Genomic DNA, 16058 nt, shown 5'->3' on the forward strand with positions numbered 1-16058 from the left:
ACTTCCCTGGCTGGGAAGGGACGGCCTGAAGGAGGCCCACCGCACCCGGCGTTCCCAGGCCTTGGCTCTGATCAGCACACACTCATTCCACAGATGCGGAGGGTGGAGCGTGCAGAGTCCTAAACTGGCGTCCCAACTACAGGCGGTGGTGGGGACTGGAGGTAATAGGGGCACCAGCCCCGAGAAAATAGCCGACGCGGGCTCCTTCGGCGCCGCAATGTACTCCCAGGCACCCCTTGTCACGAAGAGGTGCCGCTGGCCAGACTTCCCCTCGGGCGCGCCCCCCGCCGCAGGGGGGACTCCAGCTCTGGGACGAAGGGCCCCCCAACAAGCTCCGCTTGCACGCGGCTCTGCCATATGTCACCCTGCAGACGCCCAACCACTCGCGCCGAGCGGGGCTGGGAGCGTTGCAGGGACCTCGTGTGCGCACCGTGTAAACGGGCCTCAGCCGCGGGCTCCCAAGTGCCGTGGCCTGGGAACCCGCTCCGGCCGGACAAACGTACGCAGGCAGAGCTTTGGGACACCACACGTGGGGCACGGAGGAGGGCCACGCCTGCAACCCTGATCCCAGCCCTGGGGGCGGGACGCGTCTCCCCGTCCTCTCTGCGCTTTGAACCTCCCTTCCCCCATGGCCTCTCGCCCAAGAAAGCCCCTCCGCAGAGCACCGTGTGTCGTATATTTCTACTCGGTTCGGGGGCAAGCCAGGCCCCGGTACGCACATCTAGAAAGCCAGAGATGTTTCCTTGGGGTTTGGGTGGGGATGGCGTGAGCTGACTTGGTGCGTAAGAGGACACCTGAGGTGCCAGGTCCATTCTAGAGGCTTCGCGGGTTCCTCTTCCCAAGAGAGCCTACGACCTTTGAGCACCTTGCCGCAATTGGGGGGTACAAAGTCAGAATGGAGCACATTTGGAGAGCGGGGTGGAAAAACAGCTTTTGCGTTCCAGGCCGTCCCGGTTGCTAGATATTGGTATAACTTGCATTTGGCCTCAGTTTCCGCATCTGTAAATGGAAAGAAGGCCCACGTCCTGGGGGCTGGGACTGTAGAGAAGCGGAAGGCGTTGGGGCACCACTATCAGTGCTCGCGTGCTCTGGTTTCCCCGACCTCTGAGCGGCGGTGGGGCGCTCTCCCGCCTGCAAGGCGGCGCGGGAGTGGGTGAGACCGTGAGACCAGGCTCTGCGCCCCAGGCGAGAGAGCGAGCAGGCGCTCGGAGGCGCGCAGGGGCGGGACCCGCGAGGGCCGGAGACGCCCTTTCGGTTTGGGCCAATCAGCGCCCGTCTCTGAACGGCCAATGAAGAAGCGCCTTACAGCCAAGGCCCGGTCGGGAGCGAGGCTGCGGCGAGTGCGGCGCTGACAGAGACGCGCGCGCTAGCCAGCTCGGACCCCGGGCCGCGGCCGCCATCACCGCCGCCCGTCCAGTCGCCCCTCAGCCGCTTCCCCTCGCCATGGAGGCGAGGCCGCCGCCGCCGCCGCGGAGCTCCGAGCCGCGGGCCGGGCGGCGGCCCTGAGGGCGTGTGGCGGGCCGAGACGCTGCCGCGGAGCCGAGGCGGAGCCGCCGTCCTCGTCCCCAGCGGTCCCGCCCAGCGCCGGACTCGGTGAGTGCTCGCGGCCGCTGCCGCCGCCTCGGTGGGCTCCGCACGGAGGGGGGGAGGCGGTTCCCGGCGCGGATGGGAGGGTTTGCGGGCCGGAGCCCCAGCCCCTCTTTTCCCGGCAGAACCCATCTGGCGGCTCTAGTGGGACCCCGCGTCCTTGCGCTGTCCGGAGGGAGGCGGGGGGGGGGTCCCCGGAAACGTGCCGGACAGGGCGCCGACCCCTCTCCGCTGCCCGGGAACTTCGCGTGCGTCCTCCTGGGGCCAGGCCAGGGCGCTGCCGTAGTTCATTCTGAACGGAGAAACTTGGAACCGGGAGAACAGAATTTGCTCAGGGCCATTTAATGGGGAGAAAGAGGAAAACTCCTGGCATGAGAAAATTTTCTCTTGCGGAGACCAACTTTTCTCTCCCTTAAACCCCCCTGGCCCCTGTCCCAGGCCCCCCTCTTTTCCGCCCACTCACAACTGTTGAGGCTGCTTAAGAAGGGGAAATAGGGGCTCAGAGCTGCCCAGAATTCAAAATGAGCCAATTGGGAATGCAGATCTCCTTCCTTTTTACTTCTGGTAAATAAAATAAATATTGGTTTTTGGAAAATTAGTTCCCGATTGTATTTCCTGAGGATAAAAATAATAATGGCAGAGCTGCGTGGTTTTTTTTTTTTTCTTTCTTTTTTTTTTTTTAAGATCAGTGATGATGTTTGTCAGACTGAAAGGGGGAATGTTCCGACCCTCCCTAGGCAGGGTAAATGCCTTCAGAAACCTTTTCCCGGGGTTGGGAACCAGGACCAGTCACATCTCCCAGGAGATGTCTTCACCGGGCACCTGCTTCTCGTTGAGGCAGCCCTAGAACCAGACGATGGTGGGCGAGGAGAGAGCGGAGGGTGGAAGATGGGCGAACATCTTCGTGCCTGGCCACTCCTTCAAAACACAGATCTGATGCTGTCACTTGTTTACTTAAAAACTCCTCGCTCTCCTTTTCCCACGGGATGAATGAAGCCCAAAATGTCTGATTAAGTCGTGCAAGGCCCTGGACAGTCTTGCCACTCGTATTTACTCTTCGCTCAATCCTTGCACTCTCCTTTGCCTCCCCCCTTGCCACCCAGAGCTGCTTGTCTGCGTCTTCATGCGTTCCGATGCCTTTGCTTGTGCAATCCCCTCTCCTCCCCACCTTCACCTGCCAAGCTCTACCTCTTTCTCCGAACATCTACTCCTTTGAGAAGCCTCTTGAGGCCAGGAGCGGCGTCTGGTTTACCTTTCCACCTTCCATGCTGTGAGCGTTCTTCCTCTCGGTTGTCGTGTGGGTCCCATGCCATCTCTTCCTCCTAGCTATCTTGTCTCTGTGTGCTTCCGGATACCCATCTCCCAAGAGGATCTTTTCCGGAGTGTTTCCTGGAGGCCTGCTTGGAGTCTCTGGCACACCTGGGACTTTTCAGTATCTCAGACTGCCCATCTCCCCGCGTCCGTTTCATCCGGTACCCATAAGTAAGCAGAACTGGCAGGCCTCACATCATTCTGGTCTCCACTCTGCCTATTGTCTCTGAAAGCCCCAGAGTCCCCTGCTCCTTTTTCACTGGCCAGTATGTGCGTTCTAAGGCACGTGGGATCCGGGAGGCTGTTCACTGGGTACCTTTTAGCCACTTATTTACCATCTGGATGAAATTCAGAACCAGGAAAGCCAATCTTCTGATTTAAGTAAAGGCATTCATGTGCCTTCTGTTTGCCAGGTGAAGTGCTTGGGATACAAAGTATAAGCAAGGAAGTCAAATCTTTACCTTTTAGGAGCTCACAGTACAGGTAAGGTGAATACAGATACATCACAAGTGCTGTGAGAATGTGGTAATAGTAATCGTTATTGTATTTGTTTTGTGAGAGACTTTGTAATAAGTGCATTCTATGAACTACCATGTTAATCCTTTCAACAGCTCAAGTAGGCGCATATTCCTATTTGGCAAGGTGGAAACTGAGGCCATATAGTGGGCAGATGAAGGAATAGTCAGGATTTGAATCATGGCAGTCTAGCTCCAGAGCATCTGCCATGCTGCACAGAGAGCATTCCTTCCCTGAGTGGTCCAGGAAAGCTTTCCTGGGAGGGGCCTTTGGGTTATGAAGAATACATACGAGTTTGTGCGTGGTGGACAGGATGTAGGAAAGAAGGAGCAGTGGCACAGGAGGGCTTGGAGGTGGAAGGAATCCACTATCCTTGGGGAGCAGGGAGAGGTTAGACAACCGGGTTTAGGTAGTGGGGAGAAGGGTGGGAGATGAGATTAGGGTGAGCTTGCAGGGCTGTTATATGCTGTTTTCGAGTTTGGGCAGTGGAGAGCCACTGGAAGATTTTAATGACCATCAGGGACCTGGGCTGACTGGGCTTTGGAAAGGTCACATGGGGCAGTGTGAGGCCAGATGCTGATGCCCCTGCAATTTAGGAGGCAATGGCCAGGCCCCACAGAGGCAGAATGATAGCTGCTTAGACTCAGAGGGAGGGCTACAGAGAATCCTCAGTTTTGGAAAAAGATAAATACATGTGAGAAAAAGCTCCAGCAGTGTAAAAGGGAATATAGAAGAAAAAAAGCTTCCCCTCCACCCCGCTTTCTCCAGAGATGGCTGAAGTTTCCAGTTTCTGTGGTCTTACATAGACACTGTTCCTTTATAAACACATGTCTACCTATCCATATTCTCCCCTCCATCACCCCCCCCCCCCCCCCCCCTCCCTCGTTAAGAGTCTCTTGTGGTTTATTTCCCTCTCTTCTCTTCCCCCACCCTTTCCCATGTGTTCATCTGTTTTGTTTCTTATATTCCACATNCCCCCCCCCCCCCCCGCCGTGGTACATACCAGTCACACCTTTTTCCTTAGCGTATTTAGGAAGTCATTCAATATTTGTAGATATAAAGCTGTTCATTCTTTCTATTGACATTTTAAGCTTTTTTCATTGTATGGCTGCAGCAGCATAATTTGTAACTAGTCTTTGCCTTAAGCAACACTTAAGTTTCCACGTTTTCCTATTACAGTGTTATAGTGAATATCTTTGTATGTAGTACTTTGTTAGGAGCTTATGTGTAAAATTATCTGAACAGTGTATTTCTAGAAGTGGAATTACTGGGTCAAAGAATTTATGTGTGCATTTAAAGTTTTCGGACAGATAGCCAAATCACTACCTCTTCAAGGAGGTCTTACTACTCAGTCATTCTCCCAAAATGCGAATGGGACTCCATGGATCCTCATCAGCGTGTGTACAGCAGGATCACCGGCGATGCTTGTCAGTTATCCTAAGCCTACTTTTCCTTCACCTCCTCTCCCCCTTCCCTCCATGTGATGCTAACTGATTTCTTTTGGTTTATGGAGGGAGACATTGAGGCTCAGAAGGATAAGCGCCTTGTGTGATTTGTCCTTGTGGGTGGTGGTTTTTTAAGTAGTTCTGATACTTGTATTTGTCCAGCACCTTTCACTGGAGGCACTCAGAATTGGTTTGTAAGCATTGTTGCATTATTTGTTTCCACCTTCATGTGGAACAAATGAGATGCAGCTGAAGTTTGAATTTGAGTTACAGGCAGGAAGCTGCACAAATACAGAATCTTGTCTTTTTACTTCTAACGCAATAACTAATAAATGTTCCCAAATACCAAAGCTGAAGAAATGTTTTTAGTGAGACTGAGTACAACAAAAATAGCACTATATAATGCTAACACAATAAAGCTGAACAGCAAACCCGTAAAAAACCCAACATTAAAATTTGTTTTAATATATTCTCTGTAGGGATGCCTGGCTGGCTCAGTTGTTAGAGCATGCGACTCTTGCTCTCGGGGTCATGAGTTCAAGTCCCACGTTGGGTGTAGAGTTTACCTAAAAATATGTATATATGGTCTCTATAGAAAAGAGAGCTTATTAAATTGTAAAATTTTAAATGTAAAATTGTATTTGCTTTATTTTTTAGGTTTTTATTTTAATTCCAGTTAACATACAGTGTTATATTAGTTTCAAGTGTACAATATATGCATATATTTTTAATTCTTTTTAATCTTTTATTTATTTTGAGAGAGAGACAGAGTGCCAGCAGGGGGGAGCAGAGAGAGAGACACAGAATCTGAAGCAGGTTCCAGGCTCTGAGCTGTCAGCACAGAGCCTGATGGGGCTCGAACCTAAGAACCATGAGATCATGGGACACTTAACCAACTGAGCCACCCAGGTGCCTCAGGTGTATAATATATTGATTCACCAACTGCATACATCACTTGGTGCTTATCACAGTATGCTCCACATTTGAATTCACATCTATTTATGTCAGTATCCAGGTGTAGCTTTTTTTTTTTATAGTCTGTATACATGGGATGTGATTTTTGTGTTCTTGAAGAGCATCAAATATTTATACTCATTTATGTATCTAATTTATATATAAATATTTTTAAATTTTTAATTCTTTAAAATATTTTTATTTTAGAGAGAGAGGGAACATGAGAGGGGAGAGGGGCAGAGGAAGAGAGAAAGAGAATCTTAAGCAGGCTCTATACTCAACTCAGAAACTGACATGGGGCTCCATCTCACTAACGGTGAGGTTATAACCTGAGCCGAAATCAAGAGTCAGTTGGTCAACTGTCTGAGCCATACAGGCATCTCTCATTTACGTATCTAATTTAGATTAATAATCTATCCATTGATAACTACAATTTGTGCAGCTTTTTAAAGTTTTTCCTTTGTTTTATTCTTTTTACTATTATAAATGATACTTTTTATTTAAGATTTTATTTTTAAGTGATCTCTGCACCCAACTTGGGGCTGGAGCTCACAACCCCAAGATCAAGACTTGCATCCTCTACTGATTAGGCCATCCAGGTGCCCCATAAATGGTACCTTTGAGCACCTTTATTCAAATACTTCTTTTGGATTGTTTTTTGGGACTCTTGCCTCTAAATGGGTTCACTGAGTTAGGTTATGGTTCCACTGCCAAATTGCTATGTGGAAAGGTTGAACTAAATTGTAACATTATCAGCAATTTATGTGGCCCTGTTTCCTGACAAACCAGTCAATGCAATTACAAACAAAAGCTAATATTTGATCTTATTAATTTAACCAAAATGTAATGGTACTTTGAATTAGGTTTAATTTACATTTCTCTAGAAAGAGACCAGTAGCTCATTTAGGTTTTGAAATAAGTACAGTGCTGTGTTACGTATCCTATCCAAGAGTTATGTATTTAAAGGCAACTTTTTAAAAAAAACTTTTTTTTTAATGTTTTATTTATTTCTAGGAGAGAGAGAGAGGGAGACAGCGTGAGCAGGGGAGGGCCAGAGAGAGAGGGAGTCACAGACTGAAACAGGCTCCAGGCTCTGAGCTGGCAGTCAGCACAGAGCCCGACGCGGGGCGCGAACCCACGAACCGCGAGATCATGACCTAAGCGAAAGTCAACTGACTAAGCCACCCAGGCGCCCCAAGGCAACTTTTTTTTAAATGTTTATTTTTGAGAGAGAGAGAGAGAGCATGAGCAGGGGAGGGGCAGAGAGAGAGGGAGACAGAGGATCTTAAATGGGCTCCATGCTGACAGCAGTGAGCCTGATCTAGGGCCCAAACCCACAAGCTGTGATACCATGACCTGAGCTGAAGTCAGACACTCAACTGACTGAGCTCCTCGGGTGCCTCTAAAGGCAACTTTTTTTGTTAACTTTCATTTTTTAAAATGTTTTATTTATTTCTGAGAGAGAGAGGGGGGGGGGGCAGTGTGAGCAGGGGAGGGTCAGAGAGAGAGGGAGACACAGAATCTGAAACAGGCTCCAGGCTCTGAGCTTCCAGCACAGAGCCTGACGCGGGGCTCGAACCCACGAACCGTGAGATCATGACTTGAGCCGAAGTCGGACACTTAACTGACTGACCACCCAGGTGCCCCAAGGCAAATTGTTTTTGAGGAAAGACATGATTAATAGGTCAGAAATATTGTGGAAATTTAGGTATGAAACATAAGACTAGATGTGGTTCAACTGAGAATACTAGACATTGTGCCAGGAGCTGGGGACATCCTAGAGTAACATGGATGTGATGTATGTCCTTTCACACTTGAGAGCTAATGCCAGGGAAGTTCAGTGTTAGACAGTACTTACAAATTTACAAAGGCCCTGAGCTGGGAAGGGGTTTAGTAACTTAGGGCATTGCTTCTCTAACTTGAATGTTCACACAAACCAGAACCATGGGGTGGGAGGGACCTTGTTAAAATGCCAAGCCCTGATTTAGTAGGTCTAGGGTGGGACTTGGGATTCTGCATTACTAACCAGCTCGCCCTGGTGAGGCAGATGCTGCTGTGAGTGGATCGATCACATTTTAAGAGTAGCAAGGGCTAATTGGGGCCTTTGTGAGGAAGAGGGGATGTTCTCCACACTGGCTCCACTTTAGGTTCACCTGAGGAACTTACAAAATCAAGGATGTAAATACCCCACCCCCAGGTATTTTGATTTAATTGGTCTAGGGTGGGACCTGAGAATGTGTATTTTCTAACTGCCCAGGTGAGTCCTGTATGCAGCCAGGGTTGAGAACTACTGGGGTAGAGAGAGGCAGGAGCCAGAGTTGAAGGGCCCTATATGACATGCAAGGATTTTGCACTTTATCTTGAAGGCAGAGCTAAACCAGTATAGGATTATAAGGAGGAGAGTGAACTAATCTGATTTGCAGTTGTAAAAAGTTCACAGCGGTCGTTTTCAAAGTGGGGTAGGTAAGATGATTCACTGGGATGCTGGAAGAAAATTTTAGAGCTTCTTATCATTTTTATCTAAAAAATGATAAAGCATTAAATTTAGGTATCATCGCTGGCATCTTCTTGGGTCTGTAAGTTGGTGTTAATGTGTTAACAACTGTAGAACTTTGGGTGTCCTGAGGGAGAAGGGAGTTTGCTGTGAGCAAGCAGGTCCTTAATCATACATTTGCTTTCAGTGTATTGCACCACTGATCACAGTTTGTTAGTTTTTATTAAACAAACCTTCACAAAATGGACAAGTGGCTTAAAGCAACTTCTGCAGAGAAACCAGTGACTGAAGAAAATACGAATATTGCAAGCACAAACAAGGGCAGAGATGACCTTTGTTCAGCTATTACAAACTCTTGGTGAGCTATTAAATCTGATTAAATAAGTCAGCCCTTAATATATTGGAAAGTATCAAGAAGCCTATTTAAAACATGGTTTACATCCTCTGTCATTGATGGGAATCTTGTTTTAAGAGTATGTAGAACCGTGAGATATGAAATAATGAACTATAAGTCGTTAGTACCAAGACATTTGAAAACCAAGCATATGGAGCATAAAGAGAAGCTTTACATTCTTCTTTCTCCAGTAATGTTTAAAGTCATAGGCTATTGAATCAGAGGCTTTACCCAATTTTATTAACCTAGTGATTAAAGTATATATTTTGAGGTTTCTTGTTCTTATGGAAGACAAAAAGACACATACCACTGACAGGTTCTTCCTGTTGTGCCCCACCCCTCAAAAGACTTGCTTAAAAAAAAAATATGGAAAACAGTATGTCAAGAAACCAAAACATATTCCTTTTTCAGCAAATACTCTTGTATGATGAATAGAAAATGTTGCTGAAGATTTGAACAATATTAGGACAAATTTTGCAGTATGGGAGGCTTGCTATATGTGTGGTTATCAAAGTGTAGAAGCTTCTATCATGTCTTAGTGTTTGCTAGGTTTTCTTCTAATAATTAAATTCCCCCTCCACCCCCAACTACATCTTTTGTGAGCTACTGGAGGAAGATTGTACTGGAGAAGACATATTCTTAATAGTAAATGATTGCTTTAATGACACTGCTGTATGGAATAATTGTCTAAATGTAAACTACTGACCGAGTAGTTGCTTTGACTGAAGTAAAGGACGAAGTTCAGTCACTGCCTCTTCATGGACTATTGAGGCAGGTTATCATTTGTTGGCTATGTTGTAGAGCTGATGCTATGCATTTTTCTTTTACAAAAAAAATTTCCGACCCTTTCTGTGTGTGCTACCTGGCAAATATTATTTGAAAAATTAATATCCTTAATCTGTCTCTTCAAGTAAAGGTGTTATTTTAACAATGAATGAAAGTAGCTAGCTTTGTCTCTTTCAAAGAAATGTTCTCTGGAATAGCCTTTTCATAGTAATTAAAAAAAAAGAGAGGCTTTATTGAAATATGATTGACATATCATAAATTCACCCTTTTAAAATGTATAGTTCAGGAGTTTTCGATATATTCTTGGAGTTGTACAGTCATCACCACCATCTAATTTCAGAACATTTTCATCATCCCAAGAAGAAATTCTGCGCCCATTAGTGTCACTCACCATTGGGCCCTTCCCCCAGCCTCTGGCAGTCAGTTACCTTTTTGTGTCTATGGATATGCCTGTTCTGGACATGTCATATAAATGGAATGTGGCTTTTATTGAGTATTAATGTTCTTGGGGTTCATCCATGTTGTAGCATATATCAGTACTTAATTGCTTTTTGTAACTGAATGATACAATGTTCCGTTATATGAATACACCACATTTTAATCGGTTAGTGAACATTTGGATTGTTTCCACTTTTTGCCTATTATGAATAATGCTGTCGTGAACATGTACAAATTTCTATGTGGACGTTATGTTTTAGTTTCTCTTGGGTACATACCTGGGAGTGGAATTGCTGGATTAAATGGTAGTAAGTCTTTAACTTTTAGAGGAATTGCCCAAACCGTTTTCTAAAGCAGATGTGCCATTTTGCAGTTCCTAGCAGCAGTGTACAGGATTCTGTCTCCATACCCTCAACAAGCTTGTTCTTTTTTTTTTTTTTTTTTTAAGGAGGTTCCATACCCAGTGTGGGGCTGGAATTCACAACCCTGAGATCAAGAGTTAGGGGCTTCACTGACTGAGCAAGCCAAGCGCCCCCTCTGTCTCCTTGATTAAGCTATCTTAGTGGGTGTGAAGTGGTATCTCATTGTGGTTTTTATTTGCATTTCCCTGAGGATTCATGATGTCATTGTTATTTTGTTACACCTTTAAAAACTCTCATAACTCTACACATGAAAAACTTGGAAACATAATTTGTTACCTGATAAAAATCTCCAGATGTATTTGTAAAAATTTCCAGATGATCTAATGAAATAAAAGACCTAGACATTGATCATCAGCAGTTGTTAAAACCATTAGGGAACTTTATAATAGAAGGATCAGATTGACAGTCTTATTATATTACTTATGTCATCTCCAAAATAGATACAACTAAACCTGTGTTCCTCCAATGTTGTACAGTAGGAAAAATATATAACACCATTCTCCCCCAAACAAAATAAAGTCAAATCTGACTCTTATTAAATTTCTTAATTTAATATGTAATGAGTTTACAGAATGTAATTAGAAATCATAATGTAAGAAATTCTACAGATGAACCCAGTTACTTCAAATAATGCAAAAAAATGGAGAATTATTACAGATTAGAAAAGACTCGAGACATTAACTCAATATAATATGTACACCCTGTTTAGATCCTGTTTCATATAAACCAACTGTAAAAAGTTATTTATGGGACGCCTGGGTGGCTTAGTTGGTTAAGCGTCCGACTTTCGCTTAGGTCATGATCTCGCAGTTCGTGGGTTCGGGCCCCGCATCGGGCTCTGTGCTGACTGCCAGCTCAGAGCCTGGAGCCTGTTTCAGTCTGTGACTCCCTTTCTATCTGACCCTCCCCTGCTCACAGTCTCTCTCTCTCTCCTAGAAATTAAAAAAAAAAAAAAAGGTATTTATGAAACTATTGGCAATAATTGGAATATCATCTATATATTCGATGATTTTTAAATCATTATTATAATTATTTTAAAGTATAATAATAGTATTGGAGTTATATTAAAAGACAAGACTCCTGGGGTGCCTAGGTTGCTCAGTTGGTTAAGCGTCCAACTCTTGGTTTAGGCTCAAGTCATAATCTCACAGTCATGGGATTGAGCCCCGATGTGGAGCCTGCTTGGGATTCACAACCCCCCCCGCCTGTCCCCACCCCCAAAAAAGACTATTTTCTCTTCAAAATAAGTACTGGAGTAGTTATGGATGAAATAATATGATGTCTCAAAATTATTTTATTTATTTTTTTTAATATTTTTTTATTTATTTCTAGGAGAGAGAGAGTGAGAGAGAGAGACAGCGTAAGCAGGGGAGGGTCAGAGAGAGACTGAGACACAGACTCCGAAAAAGGCTCCAGGCTCTGAGCTGGCAGTCAGCACAGAGCCTGACGCGGGGCTCAAACCCACGAACCGCGAGATCATGACCTGAGCGAAAGTCGGACGCTTAACCGACTGAGCCACCCAGGTGCCTCTCAAAATTATTTTAAAATAATTCATCGTGGGCACACCTGGGTGGGTGGCTCAGTCGGTTAAGCGTCCAACTTTGGCTCAGGTCATGATCTCACAGTTCTGTGAGTTTGAACCTCACCTCCAGCTCTGTGCTGACAGCTCAGAGCCTAGAGCCTACTTTGGATTCTGTGTCTCCCTCTTTCTCTGCCCCTCCCCCACTCACACTCTGTCTCTCTCAAAAATAAATAAAAACATTAAAAAAAAAATCATTCTGGGGCCACCTGGGTCGCTCAGCCAGCTGAGATCCAGGTCAGGTCATGATCTCACAGTTTGTGGGATCGAGCCCTGCATAGGGCTCTGCACTGACACTGCAGAACCTGTTTGGGATTCTGTCTCTCCCTCTCTCTCCCTGCCCCTCTTCTGCTCATATGTGTGTGTGTGTGCACGCATGCTTTCTCTCTTAAATAAACTTAAAAAATAATAATTCATTGTGTTTGGTCATTTATAGATGATTTACCATATGTTGATAGTTATCAAAGCTGCATATAGGTGTAAAAGAGTTATTATAGAGTTTGCACTTCTTTTGTGTGTTTCAAAATTTCTACAGTAAAAAGTTAAAAAAGAAAATACTTTAAGCGAATAGTTTAAGTGGGGTTTCAAGTCCATTTAATACGAATAAAAAAATGTAACATCTTCTGATTAGTTTTCAAGAGTAATTGTATCAGGGAGATGGACATTTGCCAGCCAGATTTAAATGAAAATGTGTGTATAATGGTTGGGGTTGGAAAGATAAATATCATGATTTAGTAAGTGCTGCCGTAGTGCTCCTTCTTTTTGGACCCATATTTCTTTTTGGCTGTGGTAGCCGTTAAAGTCAAGCATTGATTTGAGACCAACTTTTAGATTGCTCTGTCATAAAATATTAGAATGAGGTTTTTCAAGCATAGTGAGAAATATTTGATTATATGGATCACACTAATATTTTTAAAATAAGTTTAATATCAATATTTTAGTGATAGCAATAGCTTTTATACTTAGCATTATACTTACCCATATAGAATCCATTATTATTATTTTTTTAATGTTCATTCATTTTTGAGAGACAGAGTACAAGCAGAGGTGGAGCAGAGAGAGAGGGAGACACAGAAGCGGAAGCAGGCTCCAGGCTATCAGCACAGAGCCTGATGCGGGGCTCGAACCCACAAACTGAGAGATCATGACCTGAGCCGAAGTCGGCCACTCAACCGACTGAGCCACCCAGGTGCCCCTAGAATCCATTATTTTAATCATTATTTTGTTACATTTGAAAATGAATGTTTTGTAGCATTCACATGTATTAGTACCTTTGTCATATTTGTAGGTGAGCATTTGTTGGGGATGTTCACATTGATTGGCTGGTGTGGGGGCGCCTGGGTGGCTCAGTTGGTTAAGTGTCTGACTGGGTCAGGTCATGATCTCAAGGTCAATGAGTTCGAGCCCCGCATCGGGTTCTGTGCTGACAGCTCAGAGCCTGGAGCCTGATTCTGTGTCTTCCTCTCTCTCTGCTCCTTTCCCGCGCGCGCTCTCTCTCTCTCTCTCTCAAAAAAAAAAAATTGGCTGGTATCTAGTCAAAAGGTTTGTCATTACTATGGAGAATGAGCTGGACAGAGTATAGACACTACTTTGGTGATTGTTAGAGCAGATTTGGCCAGGAATGATGGCATTCTGGATCGGTTTGGGGTAGGGGGAGTGGGCATAGAGATGGAGGTGGGAAATGTCTCATAAATATGATTTAAGCAATAGAAATGTTAGTAAGGTCCCAGAATCCTGGCTTTTTAGAAGAGATGATTGTCAGTGAATTGAGCTTCTGTGTGTGGGAAGAATTTGAAACCTCATTGCTATGAATTGTTCAAGTAGTTCTCAAATATTGATTGACAAGTAGCTTAACCAGCAATTAGCTTTCAAACGTTGGTTGACCGGTGGCTTAATACAATGCTGTAAATACATTAATACTGCCCGTTAATAAAGAGAATGTCTTCCATTGATGTATCAGCAGTACTGTTACCAGAGCAATATGGAATAGTTCCAGGACTTTCAACTGTTCTTCTGAAAGGAACTGGGGGGAGGGGTGGCAGAGCTCATACAGGGATGCTTCTGTTCTTCTGGTGGTCCTTTCCATGTCTCCAGTGATGTGAATACTTTACTCACCTCTCAGGGAGTGAGGCCAGTCCCTGATTGAGTACCTCTGTCTGCCTTCTCTGTGAGACCACTGCTCTTCTGTGCTCCTTACTGCCCGACTGAACCTGCTTACTTTGTTACTGGGCTAAATTCACAGTGACTTCCAGCTGGTGTTTCTCTCTTTACCCAGTCTGGGGTGCTAGCCTGGCCCGGCGTCTTGCTACTAGTTGCTATTAGTCATAAAAGATTCTTTTTCTTCTTGTAGTTCATACCCAGTTAGCAGTAGTGCTGTTGGCAGCAGTTGTGACCCTCTCAGGCAGTGGTTCTTACTAGTGGCTGTCTACAGGGAGAGGAGGCAAGTTTGCAAAAGTGGTTCTTTTTTTTTTTTGTTAAATGTTCATTTATTTATTTTGGCAGAGAGAGAGCATGCGTGAGCACGTGGGGTGGGGGTAGAGAGAGGGAGGGAGGAGGAGAGAGAGAGAGAGAGAGAGAGACACACTTCCTAGCAGGCTCCGTGGTGTTAGTGAGGAGCCTGACTTGGGGCTTGATCCCACAAACTGTGAGATCATGATCTGAGCCAAAATTAGTGCCAGACGATTAATTGACTAAGTCACCCAGTCACTCCAGTTTCTTAAAAAAATTAAAAAAAACCCACATGGTTTTATGTTTATTAGGCAATGTATTTTTAAATTTTGCTTCATTTAAAATTTTGTATGCGTTTGAATAATTAGCGCATGTACATGTTAAAATAATTCCATAGCATTAAAAATACACAATAAAAGTAATTTTCCCCCATCTTCCAAGTTCCCCTCTTCAGAGGTATCCCCAGGTACTATGAAACTTGTAAAACCTTCCATAAATAGTACACGCCCATCCAGTGTGTTTCTTAAGTTTGACATTTCAGCTAATGTTGAATGAGGGCATGAGCGTTTTATGTTTAATCAAGGGGGTGAGTGTTAAGGCAGATTGAGGTGTGCTATTCTTTGGGTGGGTGGGGTTAGGTGGAGTTCAGCTGTTTCTTCTCTTCCGTAGTGGGAGAGATTGCTTAAACAGTTGATACTTATTTAGTTGCACTTAGTTTTCAAAGGTTCTACTTTGAAGGAGGCTATTTTTTTTTTAACTTTTTATTTATTTTTGAGAGACAGAGCATGAATAGGGGAGGAACAGAGAGAGAGGGAGATAACAGAATCCGAAGCAGGCTCCAGGCTCAGAGCTATCAGCACAGAGCCTGATGTGGGGCTTGAACCCACGGACCGTGAGATCATGACGTGAGCCAAAGTCGGTCACTTAACCAACTGGACCACCCAGGCACCCCTGAAGGAGGCTATTGTAGAACTGGTTATGGTTAATAGAGCAGTTCACTTATCTGTGTGTTTTTTTAACGTCTGAGTGGGGCTTTTGTGCCCAGAAAGAACTACTTAAAATTACTTGGGTTTAAATTAATATTCATTTGATTTAAGTGGCAAATTAAAAATTTGGTTTTCCTTTGGTCTTGTAAGCATTGTAATTTTTGTATAGAAATAAGAGCAATGATGTTTACTTGCTCTTTAATTAGTGTTAATTCAGGTTTAACAGATTAAATTCCTCCATATTCTTTTGTTAGGGAATTAAATTTCCTTAGGTGTTTAAAATACATTTATACATTCAGTCTGTCAATACAACCAGTCCTTGATAGGTCAGAGTTACCATCTTAACAAGCAGAGTCTCCTTAAGCACTTGAGCAATACTGAGAATTAAACTTACCAATTTAGTAAAGCAGACTCTCTTAAGACTTCCAGTGCTTTTCATTAGCTGAATCTGAATCACCAACATTTAAAAACCACATATCCTAACTTAACCAAAAATACTAGTACTGTGGGTATGATATACCTCATCTTGTTGTTCATATCTTCTGCTTCCAGAGTTGTAATGTCATTTACCCAATTAAGGAAGAAACGAGAAAGTATAGAAAGGATGGGCGAAGGAAGAGAAAGGGGAAGAATGGAGTCAGTGTTATAAACTGTACACTTACTCCTCCAGCCGTCTTGCCAGGAGTTCTGTGACACAC

The 16058-nt window shown here is 44.4% G+C and overlaps 1 protein-coding gene across 3 annotated transcripts in view; it reads left to right on the plus strand.

Annotated features, from left to right (window-relative positions):
* Window positions 1–1326: 1326 nt before the first annotated feature.
* The window catches only part of PTPRA (protein tyrosine phosphatase receptor type A), a 162829-nt gene continuing 148097 nt past the window's right edge, over window positions 1327–16058 (plus strand). For all 3 annotated transcript variants that reach the window (XM_039223910.1, XM_039223922.1, XM_039223918.1), the window contains exon 1: window positions 1327–1593. The gene's annotated coding sequence lies outside the window, so the exon portion shown is untranslated. The remainder of the gene's footprint in view (window positions 1594–16058) is intronic.

This window comes from Hyaena hyaena, unplaced genomic scaffold, assembly GCF_003009895.1.
Source record: "Hyaena hyaena isolate Hyena2069 unplaced genomic scaffold, ASM300989v1 scaffold_16, whole genome shotgun sequence".
NCBI lineage: Eukaryota > Metazoa > Chordata > Mammalia > Carnivora > Hyaenidae > Hyaena > Hyaena hyaena.